The 25115-nt window shown below is 53.8% G+C and overlaps 32 non-coding genes across 32 annotated transcripts; all 32 read right to left on the minus strand.

Annotated features, from left to right (window-relative positions):
- Positions 1-462: 462 nt before the first annotated feature.
- Trnal-cag lies at positions 463-544 on the minus strand. The gene has a single exon. It is a non-coding gene; the product is annotated as a tRNA-Leu (tRNA).
- Positions 545-624: 80 nt separating this feature from the next.
- Trnal-aag lies at positions 625-706 on the minus strand. Its single transcript has one exon. It is a non-coding gene; the product is annotated as a tRNA-Leu (tRNA).
- Positions 707-1778: 1072 nt separating this feature from the next.
- Positions 1779-1860, minus strand: Trnal-cag. Its single transcript has one exon. It is a non-coding gene; the product is annotated as a tRNA-Leu (tRNA).
- An 80-nt stretch (positions 1861-1940) lies between these two features.
- On the minus strand, positions 1941-2022 carry Trnal-aag. Its single transcript has one exon. It is a non-coding gene; the product is annotated as a tRNA-Leu (tRNA).
- A 1072-nt stretch (positions 2023-3094) lies between these two features.
- Trnal-cag lies at positions 3095-3176 on the minus strand. The gene has a single exon. It is a non-coding gene; the product is annotated as a tRNA-Leu (tRNA).
- Positions 3177-3256: 80 nt separating this feature from the next.
- Trnal-aag lies at positions 3257-3338 on the minus strand. Its single transcript has one exon. It is a non-coding gene; the product is annotated as a tRNA-Leu (tRNA).
- Positions 3339-4410: 1072 nt separating this feature from the next.
- Positions 4411-4492, minus strand: Trnal-cag. The gene has a single exon. It is a non-coding gene; the product is annotated as a tRNA-Leu (tRNA).
- An 80-nt stretch (positions 4493-4572) lies between these two features.
- On the minus strand, positions 4573-4654 carry Trnal-aag. The gene has a single exon. It is a non-coding gene; the product is annotated as a tRNA-Leu (tRNA).
- Positions 4655-12983: 8329 nt separating this feature from the next.
- On the minus strand, positions 12984-13065 carry Trnal-cag. The gene has a single exon. It is a non-coding gene; the product is annotated as a tRNA-Leu (tRNA).
- Positions 13066-13145: 80 nt separating this feature from the next.
- On the minus strand, positions 13146-13227 carry Trnal-aag. Its single transcript has one exon. It is a non-coding gene; the product is annotated as a tRNA-Leu (tRNA).
- Positions 13228-14299: 1072 nt separating this feature from the next.
- Trnal-cag lies at positions 14300-14381 on the minus strand. The gene has a single exon. It is a non-coding gene; the product is annotated as a tRNA-Leu (tRNA).
- An 80-nt stretch (positions 14382-14461) lies between these two features.
- Positions 14462-14543, minus strand: Trnal-aag. The gene has a single exon. It is a non-coding gene; the product is annotated as a tRNA-Leu (tRNA).
- A 1072-nt stretch (positions 14544-15615) lies between these two features.
- On the minus strand, positions 15616-15697 carry Trnal-cag. Its single transcript has one exon. It is a non-coding gene; the product is annotated as a tRNA-Leu (tRNA).
- Positions 15698-15777: 80 nt separating this feature from the next.
- On the minus strand, positions 15778-15859 carry Trnal-aag. Its single transcript has one exon. It is a non-coding gene; the product is annotated as a tRNA-Leu (tRNA).
- Positions 15860-16931: 1072 nt separating this feature from the next.
- Trnal-cag lies at positions 16932-17013 on the minus strand. The gene has a single exon. It is a non-coding gene; the product is annotated as a tRNA-Leu (tRNA).
- An 80-nt stretch (positions 17014-17093) lies between these two features.
- On the minus strand, positions 17094-17175 carry Trnal-aag. Its single transcript has one exon. It is a non-coding gene; the product is annotated as a tRNA-Leu (tRNA).
- A 1072-nt stretch (positions 17176-18247) lies between these two features.
- On the minus strand, positions 18248-18329 carry Trnal-cag. Its single transcript has one exon. It is a non-coding gene; the product is annotated as a tRNA-Leu (tRNA).
- Positions 18330-18409: 80 nt separating this feature from the next.
- On the minus strand, positions 18410-18491 carry Trnal-aag. The gene has a single exon. It is a non-coding gene; the product is annotated as a tRNA-Leu (tRNA).
- A 734-nt stretch (positions 18492-19225) lies between these two features.
- Positions 19226-19297, minus strand: Trnae-cuc. Its single transcript has one exon. It is a non-coding gene; the product is annotated as a tRNA-Glu (tRNA).
- Positions 19298-19563: 266 nt separating this feature from the next.
- On the minus strand, positions 19564-19645 carry Trnal-cag. Its single transcript has one exon. It is a non-coding gene; the product is annotated as a tRNA-Leu (tRNA).
- Positions 19646-19725: 80 nt separating this feature from the next.
- Positions 19726-19807, minus strand: Trnal-aag. Its single transcript has one exon. It is a non-coding gene; the product is annotated as a tRNA-Leu (tRNA).
- Positions 19808-20541: 734 nt separating this feature from the next.
- Trnae-cuc lies at positions 20542-20613 on the minus strand. The gene has a single exon. It is a non-coding gene; the product is annotated as a tRNA-Glu (tRNA).
- Positions 20614-20879: 266 nt separating this feature from the next.
- Positions 20880-20961, minus strand: Trnal-cag. Its single transcript has one exon. It is a non-coding gene; the product is annotated as a tRNA-Leu (tRNA).
- An 80-nt stretch (positions 20962-21041) lies between these two features.
- Positions 21042-21123, minus strand: Trnal-aag. Its single transcript has one exon. It is a non-coding gene; the product is annotated as a tRNA-Leu (tRNA).
- Positions 21124-22195: 1072 nt separating this feature from the next.
- Positions 22196-22277, minus strand: Trnal-cag. Its single transcript has one exon. It is a non-coding gene; the product is annotated as a tRNA-Leu (tRNA).
- An 80-nt stretch (positions 22278-22357) lies between these two features.
- On the minus strand, positions 22358-22439 carry Trnal-aag. The gene has a single exon. It is a non-coding gene; the product is annotated as a tRNA-Leu (tRNA).
- A 734-nt stretch (positions 22440-23173) lies between these two features.
- Positions 23174-23245, minus strand: Trnae-cuc. The gene has a single exon. It is a non-coding gene; the product is annotated as a tRNA-Glu (tRNA).
- Positions 23246-23511: 266 nt separating this feature from the next.
- Positions 23512-23593, minus strand: Trnal-cag. The gene has a single exon. It is a non-coding gene; the product is annotated as a tRNA-Leu (tRNA).
- Positions 23594-23673: 80 nt separating this feature from the next.
- Trnal-aag lies at positions 23674-23755 on the minus strand. The gene has a single exon. It is a non-coding gene; the product is annotated as a tRNA-Leu (tRNA).
- A 734-nt stretch (positions 23756-24489) lies between these two features.
- On the minus strand, positions 24490-24561 carry Trnae-cuc. The gene has a single exon. It is a non-coding gene; the product is annotated as a tRNA-Glu (tRNA).
- A 266-nt stretch (positions 24562-24827) lies between these two features.
- Positions 24828-24909, minus strand: Trnal-cag. The gene has a single exon. It is a non-coding gene; the product is annotated as a tRNA-Leu (tRNA).
- Positions 24910-24989: 80 nt separating this feature from the next.
- Trnal-aag lies at positions 24990-25071 on the minus strand. The gene has a single exon. It is a non-coding gene; the product is annotated as a tRNA-Leu (tRNA).
- Between the last annotated feature and the right edge of the window lie 44 nt (positions 25072-25115).

Below are 25115 nucleotides of genomic sequence, written 5' to 3' on the forward strand. Positions count from 1 at the left end.
GCATCTCTCTCGCCGTCACTTGTGGCCGCGAATCATATTTTACGTAGTTTTCTGCAAGCGTCAGCGGAGCGTCAGTCGAGCTAAGTCGGGACAAGTCGCATAAGAGGAGCAATAAAATGTGCAATTCCGGTACCGGGAATCGAACCCAGGCCCCCTGGGCGAGAGCCAGGTATCCCAGCCACTAGACGACACCGGATAACGACACAAGCACTCCTCCAACAAACACGGCGAGCGCCCACCCGCTACTTGACGACAACTGCAAAAATTTACGTTTCCACTTCGTAGAACGGCATGCCCGGGACGCATCTCGTGGAGACGAACGCCAGCAATCATGAGACCAAACTGCGCCGGTGAATCCTGCTGTTACACCACGCACCACTGTGCTACGACAGTTTAAGAAACCGACGCTGCGCTTTTTCCTTCGCGGGAAATCAGTGCTCCTGTTTTCGAGACAGAAAACGTTGGCAGCGGTGGGATTCGAACCCACGCCTCCGAAGAGACTGGTGCCTGAAACCAGCGCCTTAGACCGCTCGGCCACGCTACCTACGCGACGCGGCGGTCACAGGAGCTGCGTTCTACCCCACGAGAACACACCGCAATGGCACAAAAACGAGAAGTAAAAATTGGCAGCGGTGGGATTCGAACCCACGCCTCCGAAGAGACTGGTGCCTTAAACCAGCGCCTTAGACCGCTCGGCCACGCTACCTACACCAGTGTTCCTGGCATTTGTAGAATGCAGTGCACGACACAGCTTCCTGATCTGCTGCGACTGGTTGCTCGAACATCGCACCTCGAACGACTGCCCTTTTCGAATAGAGATTAACTACACAGGCAGCTGCCAGCGCCCTGGTGCGGCGGCATCGCGTGTTTATAAGGAATCGGTAGTGCCACCTGCAGCCTGAGGAACATGAGCACAAAATCAGGAGGGCACCGTGATTTCAATCACTGGGTCACTATCGTCATTGCAGCGACAGCAAGGCAGAACTTTAAAAAGTGCCGTGCCCCGGATTCGAGCCTGGGTTGTTGCGGCCACAACGCCTTGTCCTGACCACTAGACGATCACGGCCACGGAGCCACCGCGGAATTCAACTCTCGCGACTGCAAGTGGCTGTGCACAGCAAAGCTCGGCCGACTGTGTCTCGCAACAGCTGTGTCAGACGCGGTCTCCATTATATGTATACTGGCAAACGAACGTGCCCGCGCTGATGGACACTGAGCAGAGTGGTTAGCTGCATTCAACCCCCGTGGCAATGTCTTGCAGTCCTCCAAGTCTGTTGACCGCAGGTATGTGCCCGGATAAGAGGTGGACAGATGTCGCATCTCTCTCGCCGTCACTTGTGGCCGCGAATCATATTTTACGTAGTTTTCTGCAAGCGTCAGCGGAGCGTCAGTCGAGCTAAGTCGGGACAAGTCGCATAAGAGGAGCAATAAAATGTGCAATTCCGGTACCGGGAATCGAACCCAGGCCCCCTGGGCGAGAGCCAGGTATCCCAGCCACTAGACGACACCGGATAACGACACAAGCACTCCTCCAACAAACACGGCGAGCGCCCACCCGCTACTTGACGACAACTGCAAAAATTTACGTTTCCACTTCGTAGAACGGCATGCCCGGGACGCATCTCGTGGAGACGAACGCCAGCAATCATGAGACCAAACTGCGCCGGTGAATCCTGCTGTTACACCACGCACCACTGTGCTACGACAGTTTAAGAAACCGACGCTGCGCTTTTTCCTTCGCGGGAAATCAGTGCTCCTGTTTTCGAGACAGAAAACGTTGGCAGCGGTGGGATTCGAACCCACGCCTCCGAAGAGACTGGTGCCTGAAACCAGCGCCTTAGACCGCTCGGCCACGCTACCTACGCGACGCGGCGGTCACAGGAGCTGCGTTCTACCCCACGAGAACACACCGCAATGGCACAAAAACGAGAAGTAAAAATTGGCAGCGGTGGGATTCGAACCCACGCCTCCGAAGAGACTTGTGCCTTAAACCAGCGCCTTAGACCGCTCGGCCACGCTACCTACACCAGTGTTCCTGGCATTTGTAGAATGCAGTGCACGACACAGCTTCCTGATCTGCTGCGACTGGTTGCTCGAACATCGCACCTCGAACGACTGCCCTTTTCGAATAGAGATTAACTACACAGGCAGCTGCCAGCGCCCTGGTGCGGCGGCATCGCGTGTTTATAAGGAATCGGTAGTGCCACCTGCAGCCTGAGGAACATGAGCACAAAATCAGGAGGGCACCGTGATTTCAATCACTGGGTCACTATCGTCATTGCAGCGACAGCAAGGCAGAACTTTAAAAAGTGCCGTGCCCCGGATTCGAGCCTGGGTTGTTGCGGCCACAACGCAATGTCCTGACCACTAGACGATCACGGCCACGGAGCCACCGCGGAATTCAACTCTCGCGACTGCAAGTGGCTGTGCACAGCAAAGCTCGGCCGACTGTGTCTCGCAACAGCTGTGTCAGACGCGGTCTCCATTATATGTATACTGGCAAACGAACGTGCCCGCGCTGATGGACACTGAGCAGAGTGGTTAGCTGCATTCAACCCCCGTGGCAATGTCTTGCAGTCCTCCAAGTCTGTTGACCGCAGGTATGTGCCCGGATAAGAGGTGGACAGATGTCGCATCTCTCTCGCCGTCACTTGTGGCCGCGAATCATATTTTACGTAGTTTTCTGCAAGCGTCAGCGGAGCGTCAGTCGAGCTAAGTCGGGACAAGTCGCATAAGAGGAGCAATAAAATGTGCAATTCCGGTACCGGGAATCGAACCCAGGCCCCCTGGGCGAGAGCCAGGTATCCCAGCCACTAGACGACACCGGATAACGACACAAGCACTCCTCCAACAAACACGGCGAGCGCCCACCCGCTACTTGACGACAACTGCAAAAATTTACGTTTCCACTTCGTAGAACGGCATGCCCGGAACGCATCTCGTGGAGACGAACGCCAGCAATCATGAGACCAAACTGCGCCGGTGAATCCTGCTGTTACACCACGCACCACTGTGCTACGACAGTTTAAGAAACCGACGCTGCGCTTTTTCCTTCGCGGGAAATCAGTGCTCCTGTTTTCGAGACAGAAAACGTTGGCAGCGGTGGGATTCGAACCCACGCCTCCGAAGAGACTGGTGCCTGAAACCAGCGCCTTAGACCGCTCGGCCACGCTACCTACGCGACGCGGCGGTCACAGGAGCTACGTTCTACCCCACGAGAACACACCGCAATGGCACAAAAACGAGAAGTAAAAATTGGCAGCGGTGGGATTCGAACCCACGCCTCCGAAGAGACTGGTGCCTTAAACCAGCGCCTTAGACCGCTCGGCCACGCTACCTACACCAGTGTTCCTGGCATTTGTAGAATGCAGTGCACGACACAGCTTCCTGATCTGCTGCGACTGGTTGCTCGAACATCGCACCTCGAACGACTGCCCTTTTCGAATAGAGATTAACTACACAGGCAGCTGCCAGCGCCCTGGTGCGGCGGCATCGCGTGTTTATAAGGAATCGGTAGTGCCACCTGCAGCCTGAGGAACATGAGCACAAAATCAGGAGGGCACCGTGATTTCAATCACTGGGTCACTATCGTCATTGCAGCGACAGCAAGGCAGAACTTTAAAAAGTGCCGTGCCCCGGATTCGAGCCTGGGTTGTTGCGGCCACAACGCAATGTCCTGACCACTAGACGATCACGGCCACGGAGCCACCGCGGAATTCAACTCTCGCGACTGCAAGTGGCTGTGCACAGCAAAGCTCGGCCGACTGTGTCTCGCAACAGCTGTGTCAGACGCGGTCTCCATTATATGTATACTGGCAAACGAACGTGCCCGCGCTGATGGACACTGAGCAGAGTGGTTAGCTGCATTCAACCCCCGTGGCAATGTCTTGCAGTCCTCCAAGTCTGTTGACCGCAGGTATGTGCCCGGATAAGAGGTGGACAGATGTCGCATCTCTCTCGCCGTCACTTGTGGCCGCGAATCATATTTTACGTAGTTTTCTGCAAGCGTCAGCGGAGCGTCAGTCGAGCTAAGTCGGGACAAGTCGCATAAGAGGAGCAATAAAATGTGCAATTCCGGTACCGGGAATCGAACCCAGGCCCCCTGGGCGAGAGCCAGGTATCCCAGCCACTAGACGACACCGGATAACGACACAAGCACTCCTCCAACAAACACGGCGAGCGCCCACCCGCTACTTGACGACAACTGCAAAAATTTACGTTTCCACTTCGTAGAACGGCATGCCCGGGACGCATCTCGTGGAGACGAACGCCAGCAATCATGAGACCAAACTGCGCCGGTGAATCCTGCTGTTACACCACGCACCACTGTGCTACGACAGTTTAAGAAACCGACGCTGCGCTTTTTCCTTCGCGGGAAATCAGTGCTCCTGTTTTCGAGACAGAAAACGTTGGCAGCGGTGGGATTCGAACCCACGCCTCCGAAGAGACTGGTGCCTGAAACCAGCGCCTTAGACCGCTCGGCCACGCTACCTACGCGACGCGGCGGTCACAGGAGCTGCGTTCTACCCCACGAGAACACACCGCAATGGCACAAAAACGAGAAGTAAAAATTGGCAGCGGTGGGATTCGAACTCACGCCTCCGAAGAGACTGGTGCCTTAAACCAGCGCCTTAGACCGCTCGGCCACGCTACCTACACCAGTGTTCCTGGCATTTGTAGAATGCAGTGCACGACACAGCTTCCTGATCTGCTGCGACTGGTTGCTCGAACATCGCACCTCGAACGACTGCCCTTTTCGAATAGAGATTAACTACACAGGCAGCTGCCAGCGCCCTGGTGCGGCGGCATCGCGTGTTTATAAGGAATCGGTAGTGCCACCTGCAGCCTGAGGAACATGAGCACAAAATCAGGAGGGCACCGTGATTTCAATCACTGGGTCACTATCGTCATTGCAGCGACAGCAAGGCAGAACTTTAAAAAGTGCCGTGCCCCGGATTCGAGCCTGGGTTGTTGCGGCCACAACGCAATGTCCTGACCACTAGACGATCACGGCCACGGAGCCACCGCGGAATTCAACTCTCGCGACTGCAAGTGGCTGTGCACAGCAAAGCTCGGCCGACTGTGTCTCGCAACAGCTGTGTCAGACGCGGTCTCCATTATATGTATACTGGCAAACGAACGTGCCCGCGCTGATGGACACTGAGCAGAGTGGTTAGCTGCATTCAACCCCCGTGGCAATGTCTTGCAGTCCTCCAAGTCTGTTGACCGCAGGTATGTGCCCGGATAAGAGGTGGACAGATGTCGCATCTCTCTCGCCGTCACTTGTGGCCGCGAATCATATTTTACGTAGTTTTCTGCAAGCGTCAGCGGAGCGTCAGTCGAGCTAAGTCGGGACAAGTCGCATAAGAGGAGCAATAAAATGTGCATTTCCGGTACCGGGAATCGAACCCAGGCCCCCTGGGCGAGAGCCAGGTATCCCAGCCACTAGACGACACCGGATAACGACACAAGCACTCCTCCAACAAACACGGCGAGCGCCCACCCGCTACTTGACGACAACTGCAAAAATTTACGTTTCCACTTCGTAGAACGGCATGCCCGGGACGCATCTCGTGGAGACGAACGCCAGCAATCATGAGACCAAACTGCGCCGGTGAATCCTGCTGTTACACCACGCACCACTGTGCTACGACAGTTTAAGAAACCGACGCTGCGCTTTTTCCTTCGCGGGAAATCAGTACTCCTGTTTTCGAGACAGAAAACGTTGGCAGCTTTTTTTTTTTTTCTTTTTTCTTTTTTTTTTTGTTTTTTTTTTTTTTTTTTTTTTTTTTTTTTTTTTTTTTTTTTTTTTTTCGGGCCTCCCAACACCCCTTATAGCCCGGCCTTGCGCTCTCCAATTTTGCCTTCTTCGGCGAGCTTCTTCAGCTATAAAATAAAACGGTGCTGCTTGCAAACAGAAAAGACGAATTGTTGCACTGTCCATTCAGTTTAAAACCGTAAACTTCTCGGTATGGTTCCTTGTCAGACGTTGGAGTTCAAGATGAAGTGATGAAATCGGAGATACTGGATTGCTTTGAGGAAAGTTTCTTTTGGCTGTTCACCGCGAACGAAACATCGAAGGAAAACTAAAACCTCTTGAAGTTAAAGTGCAGGCCGATAATGACAGCAAGCAGTAGCATTGCGCCTACACGCCTTAAAATAAAAAATGAAAGAATAACAGTGCATGAGGCGCTGTCCACCTAAATTCAGTAAAGGAAAGAATAAAATTGGAAAAAAAGAATAAAAAAATCAAATACTGCCTGAGTTAGTCCTCTCAGTCACAGGGAAGGAACACCCTTCACACGTCCCATGATTTGACGTTCAAAATGCTGCGTAGCGGCCATTAAAATAAGTAATGAAAAAAGGCACAAAAATTAAAAATATCGACACATGTCAAAGGAATGAGTAGACTCCCGAAGTTTCCGAAACTGTCCGGCGGATATCGAGAAGGAAAACACAATCCTCTCCGACATAATAAAAAGAAAGTAAAAAATCCTCTTTTCTGGAAAACCAAACAATCTCCGTGACAGCGCGGTGCGTAACGCATCCGGGAATGTACGCCGATGACGGAGGAACCAGACGGTGTAAAAAAAAATGAATAAAAACATAAAGAAATCACTAAACCACAACGAAACACAAACACACACGAACACAGGATAAAACTGTGTTAAACTTTTCGTCGTCGTTTCAACATTGCAGTCCGGCACAAGCGTAAGCATCGGACGTGGTGAATGATTCACTGTTCCTGTAGCATTCAATTTGCATTAATTATGGATCCGGGCCCGAAGACAATGCAAAACACAGAAGTAAGGAAAAGTCGCAGCAGTGAAGTGTTGATTACAACAGTTTGTCGTGGGCAAACGCGAGTGCAATTTGCAGAAAATTAGCAAAGAGTTGGTGATAATCTTTCCTGGTTTTGGTAAGGTCATGTTGCGTAGACAAATAAACCAAAAAGGCATAGTCGCCCGTAAGACGCAATTGCAGGAGGGCGTACACAGTGTGAGCCACAATCCATGCAGTGGCGGCACGCTTCGTATGCGGATAAGGGTTGAAGTCCGGGATCAATGCCGTGTCCGCAGAAAAAGCGGCAGCGCTGGTCCGGTTGATAAGTGCGAGCATCCTGGCGGCAATGGTCCAAGTCGACCGTGACCTCAGGCACACGAAACGATGTTCTAAGGTGTCGTCTTGGCGACAGTCTTCACACAAGCTCGATGGAGATAAGTGAATGCGGCGCAGCTTTTCGTTGGTGGGGAGAATTCTGTTAACCACTTGGTACCAAAAGCTGCTGACGTCCGCTGGCAGGAAGGGAGCATGAACGTGAGCCCACACCGTCCTCCACGCAGATCGCGGGTAGCGCGCCTCCATCTTATTACCGACTGGCCGTCCTCTTAGTCCCTGGTAGACACGTTTCACAGTCCGTGTGCGATGATCGAGTACGTCGGCGGCGAGATAACTTTTTTGAATGAAGTATTCTCGAACATAACGCAGCTGAAACGGGATGGTAGTCGGGTCGAGAGGTGCTGCTTCAGATAGAGGCCGATGAATAGCGAACAGAACAGCTGTGGGGCTCGACGGATCCTGTTCAATAGTGACGCTCGTCCGATGAAGGAGCAACGCTGCGGCTTTCATAGCAAAATGAATGAGGCCGAGTCCACCCTGTTCGCGCGGTAAAGTACATGTTTCGTAAGACACCTTGAAAATATGTCCCCGCCACAATAGCCAATAGACTGCCTGTGTTATGGCTCTGCCCAAATTCTTGGGTACCTGAAATAACTGTGCGAGGTACCAGGCTTTGCTGAGCAAGAAAACATTTATTAAAATCACCCGCTGTGTTAATGCGAGGGTGCGAGTAGCGGACAGGCTAGCCATAGCTCGTATGCCATTTAAGACAATACGCCAGTTGTAGGACGCAGTCTGTAACAGATTGGCTTGAAAGCGAACTCCCAAAATTTTGTGTTCCTGCTTCACTGTAAACCATGGGCGTTTGAAGCCACGTGTCGCTGCATAAATAGGAAGAAAAACCGTCTTACGGGTATTGATGCTCGCACCGGATGCACGTTCATACTGCGTAAGAACAGCGCGTATTGTATCAAAGTCGGTAGCCGAGGACACCAAGAGGCCAAGGTCGTCAGCATAAGCGCGACAAACGTGCTTCTCATCCCCAATACGTATTCCCCTACAAACACTGTGCAACTTACGCAACAAAGGATCTAAGGAAATGGCGTAAAGCGCCATTGACAGAGGGCACCCTTGTTTGACTGAACAGCAGAGCGGAACAGGTTTCGATAAAAGCCCATTGATACTAATCCGGGAGGTGGAATGTTTAAAAAGGTTAAAAATCATAGTTATATACTTTACACCGAAACCAAACTTCTGGAGCACCCGTCGGAGATATAGATGGCTAACTCTGTCAAAAGCCATTGCAAAATCGATGGATAAAATGCCAAAAGGAATCCTATTCGTCGAAGCATAGGCAATGGCATCTCGGTATGTCGACACAGCACCATAGAGTGTGCGTTGAGGTACTGCACAGTATTGAAAGGGACTAATCAGTTTTTTCATAACCAGCTTCAAGCGGAAGGAGACACATTTGGTGAAGAGTTTGTAATCACCATTAAGAAGGGTGATTGGTCTAAGATTGCACAGTTTCCTGGTGACTGGAACCTTTGGAACCAAGACCACAATACCTTCCAAGAAGGACGCAGGGACATCCACACCATTTAAAATTTCATTAAAAACATCAGTCAGGGCAGAGCCAAACAAGTGCCAGAAATGCATATAAAATTCCGGTGGCAACCCATCAGCGCCCGGTGATTTATTCTGGGAACACAGTTTTAAGACATCACCCACTTCGTCCACGGTAAAGTTTTCTGTGAGGCGACGGCGATCCGCTACGGATAAGACGTACGGAACGTCGTGGAGAAGCGCGGAAATCGCGGCAGCATCAGTGTATTTCTCACTGAAAAGGTCGATGAAGTGACGGTGGGCCTCGGCAAGAATTGCCGCCTGGCTATTAAGCCGCGCACCGTCAGCTGATTCCAGCTCTGTGACGTAACGTCGCCGCGCGCGCCGGCGTTCGCGCAGCTGATGAAACACGGAAGGCGCCTCATCAGCCAGCGCCCCGGGGGCTCGGCTCCGTACGACAGATCCGCGCAACGATTCCCTTTTCAAATCCAGAAGACGGTGTTTTATACGTCGAATTGTCGCCATGCGAAGAGCGGGATTATTTGTGTGCAGGTGGATGGCATCATTTAAACAGCTCTCGTAAAATTGCAACGTAGAACGCTCCCAGTGAGCAACATCCTGACTGAACTCCAGGATGGCCTTGCGTAATGCCGGCTTAACAGATTCTACCCACCATGACAAAGTGGAGGCATAGAGACCGCGATATTTCAGCACCCTCTGCCACACACGCACGATAACCGGCGCAAAATGTGGATGTGAGAGATGTCGCACATTAAACTTCCATAATCGACTGGCGCGGGGTTTAATCGCCAACAGAGAATGAAAGCGGCAGACATACGCACAATGATCGGAAAAAATCACGGGGTGAACAGAGGATTCCGTAAGACAGTGCTGTTTATCACGAGAAACATAAATTCTATCAAGCCGACTCCGACCCGTGGGGTAAAAGAAAGTAAATCCCACGGCCCGCGGATGTAAATAACACCACGAGTCAATTAAATTCATCTCAGTAACGAGCGTCTGTAATTCTAGGCACTTATACGGCCGCGGCTCCTGATCTCTATCTTCCAGCACGCAGTTAAAATCGCCGCCCATGACTACAGGCAGGTGGGGGCCCCGTAAAAGGTGACAAATGTCACTACTATAAAACACACGGCGACGTGGCTGCCCGTCGGCACCAGAAGGGGCGTACACGTTAACATATCGTACGTTGTTGATCGTGCAAGCTACACCACGACCGTTAGGAATCGTAGCGACATTACTATAGTCATGACCAACACGAATTAAAATGGCAGTACCACAATTACACTCGATATCAAAGTTCAAAAGTACTTGATAGCCCGGAATGGAGTGAAGTAGATCTATCACAACCTCCTGCAAAAACACTATGTCAGCAGCAATGTAATTTATAAAACCCACAAAACTTGCAAACTTCACAGGCGACTCCAATTTATTAAGGTTAATAGTAGCCACAACTGATGGAGGGCGTGCTACCATAGACAACAAGGAAAAACAAATAAAACAAATTAGACGGCAGGAGTGGACCCACCCTCCTGCTCCATATCGTCTGCCCAGTCACAACGTTCAGACAGTGCAGCTGAAGTAGGCGGTTCTTGTGTGGGAGGTGCAGACGCGGAATCCTGTGAAGGGGGACGCGTGCGACGCTGGGGGGCGTCTTCCGCCTTACGCTTAACCGAAAGTTGTGCCGGGTTCGTTGCCTGAGACGTCGTAGTGTCCATTGCTAGATTTACATCAGAGTGGTGCAACATTTCCTTTAACTGCCGTACAACCGCTTCCCGCCTGTCTTCCGACACACTTGTCGTAGGCGCTGGCTGACTGCTCGCCACAGGACGCGGTGGACGACGCCCCCCCGCAACCGACGGCCGAGATTCGACTACGGGGCGGGGCGAGGGCTTATGCGCCGGCTTTTGCACAGATTTTGTCTTTTGTTTCGACTTCTGACGGGGAACCTGCTTCCACTCCGGAGACGGGCTGCGTTCTCCGCGAGAAAAGGTTCGTTTTTCTAAAATCCGCGAACTACTGGCACTGCGGAAGCGGTCAGTATTGCCGCGCCTGTCTGAAACACTTTCACGCCTTGGCTTTGGTTCCTGTGAGGCAGGAGCCGCGTCCGGAACACCTTGAGGTACGGAAGTAGATGGTGACGAATCCACTACCGCAACAGGGGGGGTAACCACCTGAACGGGTTCTGATCCGGGCCGTTCCGGAACTTCAGGCACAGCCGGAGGCGGAATCGGCACAGTAGCGGCGGGAACTGACTGAGAAGGTACGGACAAGGTTTGAACAGAATCAGAACCGGTTGCAGTGGCATCGACATCCATCGCGACCGCATCAACTAAAGGCGTTTCCGTTTCCGCGGAACGTGCCGGTGAACGGGGAACACCTAACAACACGGCCGCGTACGACGCGTCGTCATCTTGCCCACGGGGCGGTAGCTGCACAGGGCGCCTACGCCTAGGACAATTTTGCCGAAAATGGTCTGTGGCATTACAATAGGAGCACGTTTGCGGCTGACCACTATACGAAATAAAAGCCCGGTGGCCGGCCATAACCAAAAACGAGGGAACGTGCTTCCTCACAATCATTTTGACACTACGAATACCGTTCTCAACTTGATAGATATAAGCGGAAGACCACTTTTCTTTCGTAATTGACAAAACTGTGCCATAAGGCATAAGGCTACGAGCTATAGTCTCATTCCTGGTTTCAAACGGAAGATTGAATACTCTAACGTTACGGATACCAAATCCAGCATTCGACAGAGTAACATTACTAATTGTCCCATCAGAGTGCTTGAATTTTCGTACACCACCGTTTTCACTTACGAGAGCATCGCACAATTCCGGACATTTTAATTTAACAAACAAAGAGTTCAAGAACGCGTCTAATTGCAATCCTAACACATCACTTTCAGGAATTTTCAAGTCATTTTTCATCCACGAATGAATTTCGAAAGCAGACGGTCGGGTGACGTTTCTATCAAATTCGCACTGGATATTATTTTCTCGGTCTTCAGAATCCATGTTAACTTACAGTTCAGCTGACTACAGCAGCGAAGAAACAGGCACCGCGATGAACCGCCGCCGACTGCGAAGCACACGTAAACACCGCCCGACACGCCGGAGCGAGCGCGCGATGTGTTCGGGCCCACGACTCCGAAGAGACTGGTGCCTTAAACCAGCGCCTTAGACCGCTCGGCCACGCTACCTACACCAGTGTTCCTGGCATTTGTAGAATGCAGTGCACGACACAGCTTCCTGATCTGCTGCGACTGGTTGCTCGAACATCGCACCTCGAACGACTGCCCTTTTCGAATAGAGATTAACTACACAGGCAGCTGCCAGCGCCCTGGTGCGGCGGCATCGCGTGTTTATAAGGAATCGGTAGTGCCACCTGCAGCCTGAGGAACATGAGCACAAAATCAGGAGGGCACCGTGATTTCAATCACTGGGTCACTATCGTCATTGCAGCGACAGCAAGGCAGAACTTTAAAAAGTGCCGCGCCCCGGATTCGAGCCTGGGTTGTTGCGGCCACAACGCAATGTCCTGACCACTAGACGATCACGGCCACGGAGCCACCGCGGAATTCAACTCTCGCGACTGCAAGTGGCTGTGCACAGCAAAGCTCGGCCGACTGTGTCTCGCAACAGCTGTGTCAGACGCGGTCTCCATTATATGTATACTGGCAAACGAACGTGCCCGCGCTGATGGACACTGAGCAGAGTGGTTAGCTGCATTCAACCCCCGTGGCAATGTCTTGCAGTCCTCCAAGTCTGTTGACCGCAGGTATGTGCCCGGATAAGAGGTGGACAGATGTCGCATCTCTCTCGCCGTCACTTGTGGCCGCGAATCATATTTTACGTAGTTTTCTGCAAGCGTCAGCGGAGCGTCAGTCGAGCTAAGTCGGGACAAGTCGCATAAGAGGAGCAATAAAATGTGCATTTCCGGTACCGGGAATCGAACCCAGGCCCCCTGGGCGAGAGCCAGGTATCCCAGCCACTAGACGACACCGGATAACGACACAAGCACTCCTCCAACAAACACGGCGAGCGCCCACCCGCTACTTGACGACAACTGCAAAAATTTACGTTTCCACTTCGTAGAACGGCATGCCCGGGACGCATCTCGTGGAGACGAACGCCAGCAATCATGAGACCAAACTGCGCCGGTGAATCCTGCTGTTACACCACGCACCACTGTGCTACGACAGTTTAAGAAACCGACGCTGCGCTTTTTCCTTCGCGGGAAATCAGTGCTCCTGTTTTCGAGACAGAAAACGTTGGCAGCGGTGGGATTCGAACCCACGCCTCCGAAGAGACTGGTGCCTGAAACCAGCGCCTTAGACCGCTCGGCCACGCTACCTACGCGACGCGGCGGTCACAGGAGCTGCGTTCTACCCCACGAGAACACACCGCAATGGCACAAAAACGAGAAGTAAAAATTGGCAGCGGTGGGATTCGAACTCACGCCTCCGAAGAGACTGGTGCCTTAAACCAGCGCCTTAGACCGCTCGGCCACGCTACCTACACCAGTGTTCCTGGCATTTGTAGAATGCAGTGCACGACACAGCTTCCTGATCTGCTGCGACTGGTTGCTCGAACATCGCACCTCGAACGACTGCCCTTTTCGAATAGAGATTAACTACACAGGCAGCTGCCAGCGCCCTGGTGCGGCGGCATCGCGTGTTTATAAGGAATCGGTAGTGCCACCTGCAGCCTGAGGAACATGAGCACAAAATCAGGAGGGCACCGTGATTTCAATCACTGGGTCACTATCGTCATTGCAGCGACAGCAAGGCAGAACTTTAAAAAGTGCCGTGCCCCGGATTCGAGCCTGGGTTGTTGCGGCCACAACGCAATGTCCTGACCACTAGACGATCACGGCCACGGAGCCACCGCGGAATTCAACTCTCGCGACTGCAAGTGGCTGTGCACAGCAAAGCTCGGCCGACTGTGTCTCGCAACAGCTGTGTCAGACGCGGTCTCCATTATATGTATACTGGCAAACGAACGTGCCCGCGCTGATGGACACTGAGCAGAGTGGTTAGCTGCATTCAACCCCCGTGGCAATGTCTTGCAGTCCTCCAAGTCTGTTGACCGCAGGTATGTGCCCGGATAAGAGGTGGACAGATGTCGCATCTCTCTCGCCGTCACTTGTGGCCGCGAATCATATTTTACGTAGTTTTCTGCAAGCGTCAGCGGAGCGTCAGTCGAGCTAAGTCGGGACAAGTCGCATAAGAGGAGCAATAAAATGTGCATTTCCGGTACCGGGAATCGAACCCAGGCCCCCTGGGCGAGAGCCAGGTATCCCAGCCACTAGACGACACCGGATAACGACACAAGCACTCCTCCAACAAACACGGCGAGCGCCCACCCGCTACTTGACGACAACTGCAAAAATTTACGTTTCCACTTCGTAGAACGGCATGCCCGGGACGCATCTCGTGGAGACGAACGCCAGCAATCATGAGACCAAACTGCGCCGGTGAATCCTGCTGTTACACCACGCACCACTGTGCTACGACAGTTTAAGAAACCGACGCTGCGCTTTTTCCTTCGCGGGAAATCAGTGCTCCTGTTTTCGAGACAGAAAACGTTGGCAGCGGTGGGATTCGAACCCACGCCTCCGAAGAGACTGGTGCCTGAAACCAGCGCCTTAGACCGCTCGGCCACGCTACCTACGCGACGCGGCGGTCACAGGAGCTGCGTTCTACCCCACGAGAACACACCGCAATGGCACAAAAACGAGAAGTAAAAATTGGCAGCGGTGGGATTCGAACCCACGCCTCCGAAGAGACTGGTGCCTTAAACCAGCGCCTTAGACCGCTCGGCCACGCTACCTACACCAGTGTTCCTGGCATTTGTAGAATGCAGTGCACGACACAGCTTCCTGATCTGCTGCGACTGGTTGCTCGAACATCGCACCTCGAACGACTGCCCTTTTCGAATAGAGATTAACTACACAGGCAGCTGCCAGCGCCCTGGTGCGGCGGCATCGCGTGTTTATAAGGAATCGGTAGTGCCACCTGCAGCCTGAGGAACATGAGCACAAATTCAGGAGGGCACCGTGATTTCAATCACTGGGTCACTATCGTCATTGCAGCGACAGCAAGGCAGAACTTTAAAAAGTGCCGCGCCCCGGATTCGAGCCTGGGTTGTTGCGGCCACAACGCAATGTCCTGACCACTAGACGATCACGGCCACGGAGCCACCGCGGAATTCAACTCTCGCGACTGCAAGTGGCTGTGCACAGCAAAGCTCGGCCGACTGTGTCTCGCAACAGCTGTGTCAGACGCGGTCTCCATTATATGTATACTGGCAAACGAACGTGCCCGCGCTGATGGACACTGAGCAGAGTGGTTAGCTGCATTCAACCCCCGTGGCAATGTCTTGCAGTCCTCCAAGTCTGTTGACCGCAGGTATGTGCCCGGATAAGAGGTGGACAGATGTCGCATCTCTCTCGCCGTCACTTGTGGCCGCGAATCATATTTTACGTAGTTTTCTGCAAGCGTCAGCGGAGCGTCAGTCGAGCTAAGTCGGGACAAGTCGCATAAGAGGAGCAATAAAATGTGCATTTCCGGTACCGGGAATCGAACCCAGGCCCCCTGGGCGAGAGCCAGGTATCCCAGCCACTAGACGACACCGGATAACGACACAAGCACTCCTCCAACAAACACGGCGAGCGCCCACCCGCTACTTGACGACAACTGCAAAAATTTACGTTTCCACTTCGTAGAACGGCATGCCCGGGACGCATCTCGTGGAGACGAACGCCAGCAATCATGAGACCAAACTGCGCCGGTGAATCCTGCTGTTACACCACGCACCACTGTGCTACGACAGTTTAAGAAACCGACGCTGCGCTTTTTCCTTCGCGGGAAATCAGTGCTCCTGTTTTCGAGACAGAAAACGTTGGCAGCGGTGGGATTCGAACCCACGCCTCCGAAGAGACTGGTGCCTGAAACCAGCGCCTTAGACCGCTCGGCCACGCTACCTACGCGACGCGGCGGTCACAGGAGCTGCGTTCTACCCCACGAGAACACACCGCAATGGCACAAAAACGAGAAGTAAAAATTGGCAGCGGTGGGATTCGAACTCACGCCTCCGAAGAGACTGGTGCCTTAAACCAGCGCCTTAGACCGCTCGGCCACGCTACCTACACCAGTGTTCCTGGCATTTGTAGAATGCAGTGCACGACACAGCTTCCTGATCTGCTGCGACTGGTTGCTCGAACATCGCACCTCGAACGACTGCCCTTTTCGAATAGAGATTAACTACACAGGCAGCTGCCAGCGCCCTGGTGCGGCGGCATCGCGTGTTTATAAGGAATCGGTAGTGCCACCTGCAGCCTGAGGAACATGAGCACAAAATCAGGAGGGCACCGTGATTTCAATCACTGGGTCACTATCGTCATTGCAGCGACAGCAAGGCAGAACTTTAAAAAGTGCCGTGCCCCGGATTCGAGCCTGGGTTGTTGCGGCCACAACGCAATGTCCTGACCACTAGACGATCACGGCCACGGAGCCACCGCGGAATTCAACTCTCGCGACTGCAAGTGGCTGTGCACAGCAAAGCTCGGCCGACTGTGTCTCGCAACAGCTGTGTCAGACGCGGTCTCCATTATATGTATACTGGCAAACGAACGTGCCCGCGCTGATGGACACTGAGCAGAGTGGTTAGCTGCATTCAACCCCCGTGGCAATGTCTTGCAGTCCTCCAAGTCTGTTGACCGCAGGTATGTGCCCGGATAAGAGGTGGACAGATGTCGCATCTCTCTCGCCGTCACTTGTGGCCGCGAATCATATTTTACGTAGTTTTCTGCAAGCGTCAGTGGAGCGTCAGTCGAGCTAAGTCGGGACAAGTCGCATAAGAGGAGCAATAAAATGTGCAATTCCGGTACCGGGAATCGAACCCAGGCCCCCTGGGCGAGAGCCAGGTATCCCAGCCACTAGACGACACCGGATAACGACACAAGCACTCCTCCAACAAACACGGTGAGCGCCCACCCGCTACTTGACGACAACTGCAAAAATTTACGTTTCCACTTCGTAGAACGGCATGCCCGGGACGCATCTCGTGGAGACGAACGCCAGCAATCATGAGACCAAACTGCGCCGGTGAATCCTGCTGTTACACCACGCACCACTGTGCTACGACAGTTTAAGAAACCGACGCTGCGCTTTTTCCTTCGCGGGAAATCAGTGCTCCTGTTTTCGAGACAGAAAACGTTGGCAGCGGTGGGATTCGAACCCACGCCTCCGAAGAGACTGGTGCCTGAAACCAGCGCCTTAGACCGCTCGGCCACGCTACCTACGCGACGCGGCGGTCACAGGAGCTGCGTTCTACCCCACGAGAACACACCGCAATGGCACAAAAACGAGAAGTAAAAATTGGCAGCGGTGGGATTCGAACTCACGCCTCCGAAGAGACTGGTGCCTTAAACCAGCGCCTTAGACCGCTCGGCCACGCTACCTACACCAGTGTTCCTGGCATTTGTAGAATGCAGTGCACGACACAGCTTCCTGATCTGCTGCGACTGGTTGCTCGAACATCGCACCTCGAACGACTGCCCTTTTCGAATAGAGATTAACTACACAGGCAGCTGCCAGCGCCCTGGTGCGGCGGCATCGCGTGTTTATAAGGAATCGGTAGTGCCACCTGCAGCCTGAGGAACATGAGCACAAAATCAGGAGGGCACCGTGATTTCAATCACTGGGTCACTATCGTCATTGCAGCGACAGCAAGGCAGAACTTTAAAAAGTGCCGTGCCCCGGATTCGAGCCTGGGTTGTTGCGGCCACAACGCAATGTCCTGACCACTAGACGATCACGGCCACGGAGCCACCGCGGAATTCAACTCTCGCGACTGCAAGTGGCTGTGCACAGCAAAGCTCGGCCGACTGTGTCTCGCAACAGCTGTGTCAGACGCGGTCTCCATTATATGTATACTGGCAAACGAACGTGCCCGCGCTGATGGACACTGAGCAGAGTGGTTAGCTGCATTCAACCCCCGTGGCAATGTCTTGCAGTCCTCCAAGTCTGTTGACCGCAGGTATGTGCCCGGATAAGAGGTGGACAGATGTCGCATCTCTCTCGCCGTCACTTGTGGCCGCGAATCATATTTTACGTAGTTTTCTGCAAGCGTCAGTGGAGCGTCAGTCGAGCTAAGTCGGGACAAGTCGCATAAGAGGAGCAATAAAATGTGCAATTCCGGTACCGGGAATCGAACCCAGGCCCCCTGGGCGAGAGCCAGGTATCCCAGCCACTAGACGACACCGGATAACGACACAAGCACTCCTCCAACAAACACGGCGAGCGCCCACCCGCTACTTGACGACAACTGCAAAAATTTACGTTTCCACTTCGTAGAACGGCATGCTCGGGACGCATCTCGTGGAGACGAACGCCAGCAATCATGAGACCAAACTGCGCCGGTGAATCCTGTTGTTACACCACGCACCACTGTGCTACGACAGTTTAAGAAACCGACGCTGCGCTTTTTCCTTCGCGGGAAATCAGTGCTCCTGTTTTCGAGACAGAAAACGTTGGCAGCGGTGGGATTCGAACCCACGCCTCCCAAGAGACTGGTGCCTGAAACCAGCGCCTTAGACCGCTCGGCCACGCTACCTACGCGACGCGGCGGTCACAGGAGCTGCGTTCTACCCCACGAGAACACACCGCAATGGCACAAAAACGAGAAGTAAAAATTGGCAGCGGTGGGATTCGAACCCACGCCTCCGAAGAGACTGGTGCCTTAAACCAGCGCCTTAGACCGCTCGGCCACGCTACCTACACCAGTGTTCCTGGCATTTGTAGAATGCAGTGCACGACACAGCTTCCTGATCTGCTGCGACTGGTTGCTCGAACATCGCACCTCGAACGACTGCCCTTTTCGAATAGAGATTAACTACACAGGCAGCTGCCAGCGCCCTGGTGCGGCGGCATCGCGTGTTTATAAGGAATCGGTAGTGCCACCTGCAGCCTGAGGAACATGAGCACAAAATCAGGAGGGCACCGTGATTTCAATCACTGGGTCACTATCGTCATTGCAGCGACAGCAAGGCAGAACTTTAAAAAGTGCCGTGACCCGGATTCGAGCCTGGGTTGTTGCGGTCACAACGCAATGTCCTGACCACTAGACGATCACGGCCACGGAGCCACCGCGGAATTCAACTCTCGCGACTGCAAGTGGCTGTGCACAGCAAAGCTCGGCCGACTGTGTCTCGCAACAGCTGTGTCAGACGCGGTCTCCATTATATGTATACTGGCAAACGAACGTGCCCGCGCTGATGGACACTGAGCAGAGTGGTTAGCTGCATTCAACCCCCGTGGCAATGTCTTGCAGTCCTCCAAGTCTGTTGACCGCAGGTATGTGCCCGGATAAGAGGTGGACAGATGTCGCATCTCTCTCGCCGTCACTTGTGGCCGCGAATCATATTTTACGTAGTTTTCTGCAAGCGTCAGCGGAGCGTCAGTCGAGCTAAGTCGGGACAAGTCGCATAAGAGGAGCAATAAAATGTGCATTTCCGGTGCCGGGAATCGAACCCAGGCCTCCTGGGCGAGAGCCAGGTATCCCAGCCACTAGACGACACCGGATAACGACACAAGCACTCCTCCAACAAACACGGCGAGCGCCCACCCGCTACTTGACGACAACTGCAAAAATTTACGTTTCCACTTCGTAGAACGGCATGCTCGGGACGCATCTCGTGGAGACGAACGCCAGCAATCATGAGACCAAACTGCGCCGGTGAATCCTGTTGTTACACCACGCACCACTGTGCTACGACAGTTTAAGAAACCGACGCTGCGCTTTTTCCTTCGCGGGAAATCAGTGCTCCTGTTTTCGAGACAGAAAACGTTGGCAGCGGTGGGATTCGAACCCACGCCTCCCAAGAGACTGGTGCCTGAAACCAGCGCCTTAGACCGCTCGGCCACGCTACCTACGCGACGCGGCGGTCACAGGAGCTGCGTTCTACCCCACGAGAACACACCGCAATGGCACAAAAACGAGAAGTAAAAATTGGCAGCGGTGGGATTCGAACCCACGCCTCCGAAGAGACTGGTGCCTTAAACCAGCGCCTTAGACCGCTCGGCCACGCTACCTACACCAGTGTTCCTGGCATTTGTAGAATGCAGTGCACGACACAGCTTCCTGATCTGCTGCGACTGGTTGCTCGAACATCGCACCTCGAACGACTGCCCTTTTCGAATAGAGATTAACTACACAGGCAGCTGCCAGCGCCCTGGTGCGGCGGCATCGCGTGTTTATAAGGAATCGGTAGTGCCACCTGCAGCCTGAGGAACATGAGCACAAAATCAGGAGGGCACCGTGATTTCAATCACTGGGTCACTATCGTCATTGCAGCGACAGCAAGGCAGAACTTTAAAAAGTGCCGTGACCCGGATTCGAGCCTGGGTTGTTGCGGTCACAACGCAATGTCCTGACCACTAGACGATCACGGCCACGGAGCCACCGCGGAATTCAACTCTCGCGACTGCAAGTGGCTGTGCACAGCAAAGCTCGGCCGACTGTGTCTCGCAACAGCTGTGTCAGACGCGGTCTCCATTATATGTATACTGGCAAACGAACGTGCCCGCGCTGATGGACACTGAGCAGAGTGGTTAGCTGCATTCAACCCCCGTGGCAATGTCTTGCAGTCCTCCAAGTCTGTTGACCGCAGGTATGTGCCCGGATAAGAGGTGGACAGATGTCGCATCTCTCTCGCCGTCACTTGTGGCCGCGAATCATATTTTACGTAGTTTTCTGCAAGCGTCAGCGGAGCGTCAGTCGAGCTAAGTCGGGACAAGTCGCATAAGAGGAGCAATAAAATGTGCATTTCCGGTGCCGGGAATCGAACCCAGGCCTCCTGGGCGAGAGCCAGGTATCCCAGCCACTAGACGACACCGGATAACGACACAAGCACTCCTCCAACAAACACGGCGAGCGCCCACCCGCTACTTGACGACAACTGCAAAAATTTACGTTTCCACTTCGTAGAACGGCATGCTCGGGACGCATCTCGTGGAGACGAACGCCAGCAATCATGAGACCAAACTGCGCCGGTGAATCCTGTTGTTACACCACGCACCACTGTGCTACGACAGTTTAAGAAACCGACGCTGCGCTTTTTCCTTCGCGGGAAATCAGTACTCCTGTTTTCGAGACAGAAAACGTTGGCAGCGGTGGGATTCGAACCCACGCCTCCCAAGAGACTGGTGCCTGAAACCAGCGCCTTAGACCGCTCGGCCACGCTACCTACGCGACGCGGCGGTCACAGGAGCTGCGTTCTACCCCACGAGAACACACCGCAATGGCACAAAAACGAGAAGTAAAAATTGGCAGCGGTGGGATTCGAACCCACGCCTCCGAAGAGACTGGTGCCTTAAACCAGCGCCTTAGACCGCTCGGCCACGCTACCTACACCAGTGTTCCTGGCATTTGTAGAATGCAGTGCACGACACAGCTTCCTGATCTGCTGCGACTGGTTGCTCGAACATCGCACCTCGAACGACTGCCCTTTTCGAATAGAGATTAACTACACAGGCAGCTGCCAGCGCCCTGGTGCGGCGGCATCGCGTGTTTATAAGGAATCGGTAGTGCCACCTGCAGCCTGAGGAACATGAGCACAAAATCAGGAGGGCACCGTGATTTCAATCACTGGGTCACTATCGTCATTGCAGCGACAGCAAGGCAGAACTTTAAAAAGTGCCGTGCCCCGGATTCGAGCCTGGGTTGTTGCGGCCACAACGCAATGTCCTGACCACTAGACGATCACGGCCACGGAGCCACCGCGGAATTCAACTCTCGCGACTGCAAGTGGCTGTGCACAGCAAAGCTCCGCCGACTGTGTCTCGCAACAGCTGTGTCAGACGCGGTCTCCATTATATGTATACTGGCAAACGAACGTGCCCGCGCTGATGGACACTGAGCAGAGTGGTTAGCTGCATTCAACCCCCGTGGCAATGTCTTGCAGTCCTCCAAGTCTGTTGACCGCAGGTATGTGCCCGGATAAGAGGTGGACAGATGTCGCATCTCTCTCGCCGTCACTTGTGGAGGCGAATCATATTTTACGTAGTTTTCTGCAAGCGTCAGTGGAGCGTCAGTCGAGCTAAGTCGGGACAAGTCGCATAAGAGGAGCAATAAAATGTGCAATTCCGGTACCGGGAATCGAACCCAGGCCCCCTGGGCGAGAGCCAGGTATCCCAGCCACTAGACGACACCGGATAACGACACAAGCACTCCTCCAACAAACACGGCGAGCGCCCACCCGCTACTTGACGACAACTGCAAAAATTTACGTTTCCACTTCGTAGAACGGCATGCCCGGGACGCATCTCGTGGAGACGAACGCCAGCAATCATGAGACCAAACTGCGCCGGTGAATCCTGCTGTTACACCACGCACCACTGTGCTACGACAGTTTAAGAAACCGACGCTGCGCTTTTTCCTTCGCGGGAAATCAGTGCTCCTGTTTTCGAGACAGGAAACGTTGGCAGCGGTGGGATTCGAACCCACGCCTCCGAAGAGACTGGTGCCTGAAACCAGCGCCTTAGACCGCTCGGCCACGCTACCTACGCGACGCGGCGGTCACAGGAGCTGCGTTCTACCCCACGAGAACACACCGCAATGGCACAAAAACGAGAAGTAAAAATTGGCAGCGGTGGGATTCGAACTCACGCCTCCGAAGAGACTGGTGCCTTAAACCAGCGCCTTAGACCGCTCGGCCACGCTACCTACACCAGTGTTCCTGGCATTTGTAGAATGCAGTGCACGACACAGCTTCCTGATCTGCTGCGACTGGTTGCTCGAACATCGCACCTCGAACGACTGCCCTTTTCGAATAGAGATTAACTACACAGGCAGCTGCCAGCGCCCTGGTGCGGCGGCATCGCGTGTTTATAAGGAATCGGTAGTGCCACCTGCAGCCTGAGGAACATGAGCACAAAATCAGGAGGGCACCGTGATTTCAATCACTGGGTCACTATCGTCATTGCAGCGACAGCAAGGCAGAACTTTAAAAAGTGCCGTGCCCCGGATTCGAGCCTGGGTTGTTGCGGCCACAACGCAATGTCCTGACCACTAGACGATCACGGCCACGGAGCCACCGCAGAATTCAACTCTCGCGACTGCAAGTGGCTGTGCACAGCAAAGCTCGGCCGACTGTGTCTCGCAACAGCTGTGTCAGACGCGGTCTCCATTATATGTATACTGGCAAACGAACGTGCCCGCGCTGATGGACACTGAGCAGAGTGGTTAGCTGCATTCAACCCCCGTGGCAATGTCTTGCAGTCCTCCAAGTCTGTTGACCGCAGGTATGTGCCCGGATAAGAGGTGGACAGATGTCGCATCTCTCTCGCCGTCACTTGTGGCCGCGAATCATATTTTACGTAGTTTTCTGCAAGCGTCAGCGGAGCGTCAGTCGAGCTAAGTCGGGACAAGTCGCATAAGAGGAGCAATAAAATGTGCATTTCCGGTGCCGGGAATCGAACCCAGGCCTCCTGGGCGAGAGCCAGGTATCCCAGCCACTAGACGACACCGGATAACGACACAAGCACTCCTCCAACAAACACGGCGAGCGCCCACCCGCTACTTGACGACAACTGCAAAAATTTACGTTTCCACTTCGTAGAACGGCATGCTCGGGACGCATCTCGTGGAGACGAACGCCAGCAATCATGAGACCAAACTGCGCCGGTGAATCCTGTTGTTACACCACGCACCACTGTGCTACGACAGTTTAAGAAACCGACGCTGCGCTTTTTCCTTCGCGGGAAATCAGTACTCCTGTTTTCGAGACAGAAAACGTTGGCAGCGGTGGGATTCGAACCCACGCCTCCCAAGAGACTGGTGCCTGAAACCAGCGCCTTAGACCGCTCGGCCACGCTACCTACGCGACGCGGCGGTCACAGGAGCTGCGTTCTACCCCACGAGAACACACCGCAATGGCACAAAAACGAGAAGTAAAAATTGGCAGCGGTGGGATTCGAACCCACGCCTCCGAAGAGACTGGTGCCTTAAACCAGCGCCTTAGACCGCTCGGCCACGCTACCTACACCAGTGTTCCTGGCATTTGTAGAATGCAGTGCACGACACAGCTTCCTGATCTGCTGCGACTGGTTGCTCGAACATCGCACCTCGAACGACTGCCCTTTTCGAATAGAGATTAACTACACAGGCAGCTGCCAGCGCCCTGGTGCGGCGGCATCGCGTGTTTATAAGGAATCGGTAGTGCCACCTGCAGCCTGAGGAACATGAGCACAAAATCAGGAGGGCACCGTGATTTCAATCACTGGGTCACTATCGTCATTGCAGCGACAGCAAGGCAGAACTTTAAAAAGTGCCGTGACCCGGATTCGAGCCTGGGTTGTTGCGGTCACAACGCAATGTCCTGACCACTAGACGATCACGGCCACGGAGCCACCGCGGAATTCAACTCTCGCGACTGCAAGTGGCTGTGCACAGCAAAGCTCGGCCGACTGTGTCTCGCAACAGCTGTGTCAGACGCGGTCTCCATTATATGTATACTGGCAAACGAACGTGCCCGCGCTGATGGACACTGAGCAGAGTGGTTAGCTGCATTCAACCCCCGTGGCAATGTCTTGCAGTCCTCCAAGTCTGTTGACCGCAGGTATGTGCCCGGATAAGAGGTGGACAGATGTCGCATCTCTCTCGCCGTCACTTGTGGCCGCGAATCATATTTTACGTAGTTTTCTGCAAGCGTCAGCGGAGCGTCAGTCGAGCTAAGTCGGGACAAGTCGCATAAGAGGAGCAATAAAATGTGCATTTCCGGTACCGGGAATCGAACCCAGGCCTCCTGGGCGAGAGCCAGGTATCCCAGCCACTAGACGACACCGGATAACGACACAAGCACTCCTCCAACAAACACGGCGAGCGCCCACCCGCTACTTGACGACAACTGCAAAAATTTACGTTTCCACTTCGTAGAACGGCATGCCCGGGACGCATCTCGTGGAGACGAACGCCAGCAATCATGAGACCAAACTGCGCCGGTGAATCCTGCTGTTACACCACGCACCACTGTGCTACGACAGTTTAAGAAACCGACGCTGCGCTTTTTCCTTCGCGGGAAATCAGTGCTCCTGTTTTCGAGACAGAAAACGTTGGCAGCGGTGGGATTCGAACCCACGCCTCCGAAGAGACTGGTGCCTGAAACCAGCGCCTTAGACCGCTCGGCCACGCTACCTACGCGACGCGGCGGTCACAGGAGCTGCGTTCTACCCCACGAGAACACACCGCAATGGCACAAAAACGAGAAGTAAAAATTGGCAGCGGTGGGATTCGAACTCACGCCTCCGAAGAGACTGGTGCCTTAAACCAGCGCCTTAGACCGCTCGGCCACGCTACCTACACCAGTGTTCCTGGCATTTGTAGAATGCAGTGCACGACACA

This window comes from Schistocerca americana, chromosome 2, assembly GCF_021461395.2.
Source record: "Schistocerca americana isolate TAMUIC-IGC-003095 chromosome 2, iqSchAmer2.1, whole genome shotgun sequence".
Lineage (NCBI taxonomy): Eukaryota > Metazoa > Arthropoda > Insecta > Orthoptera > Acrididae > Schistocerca > Schistocerca americana.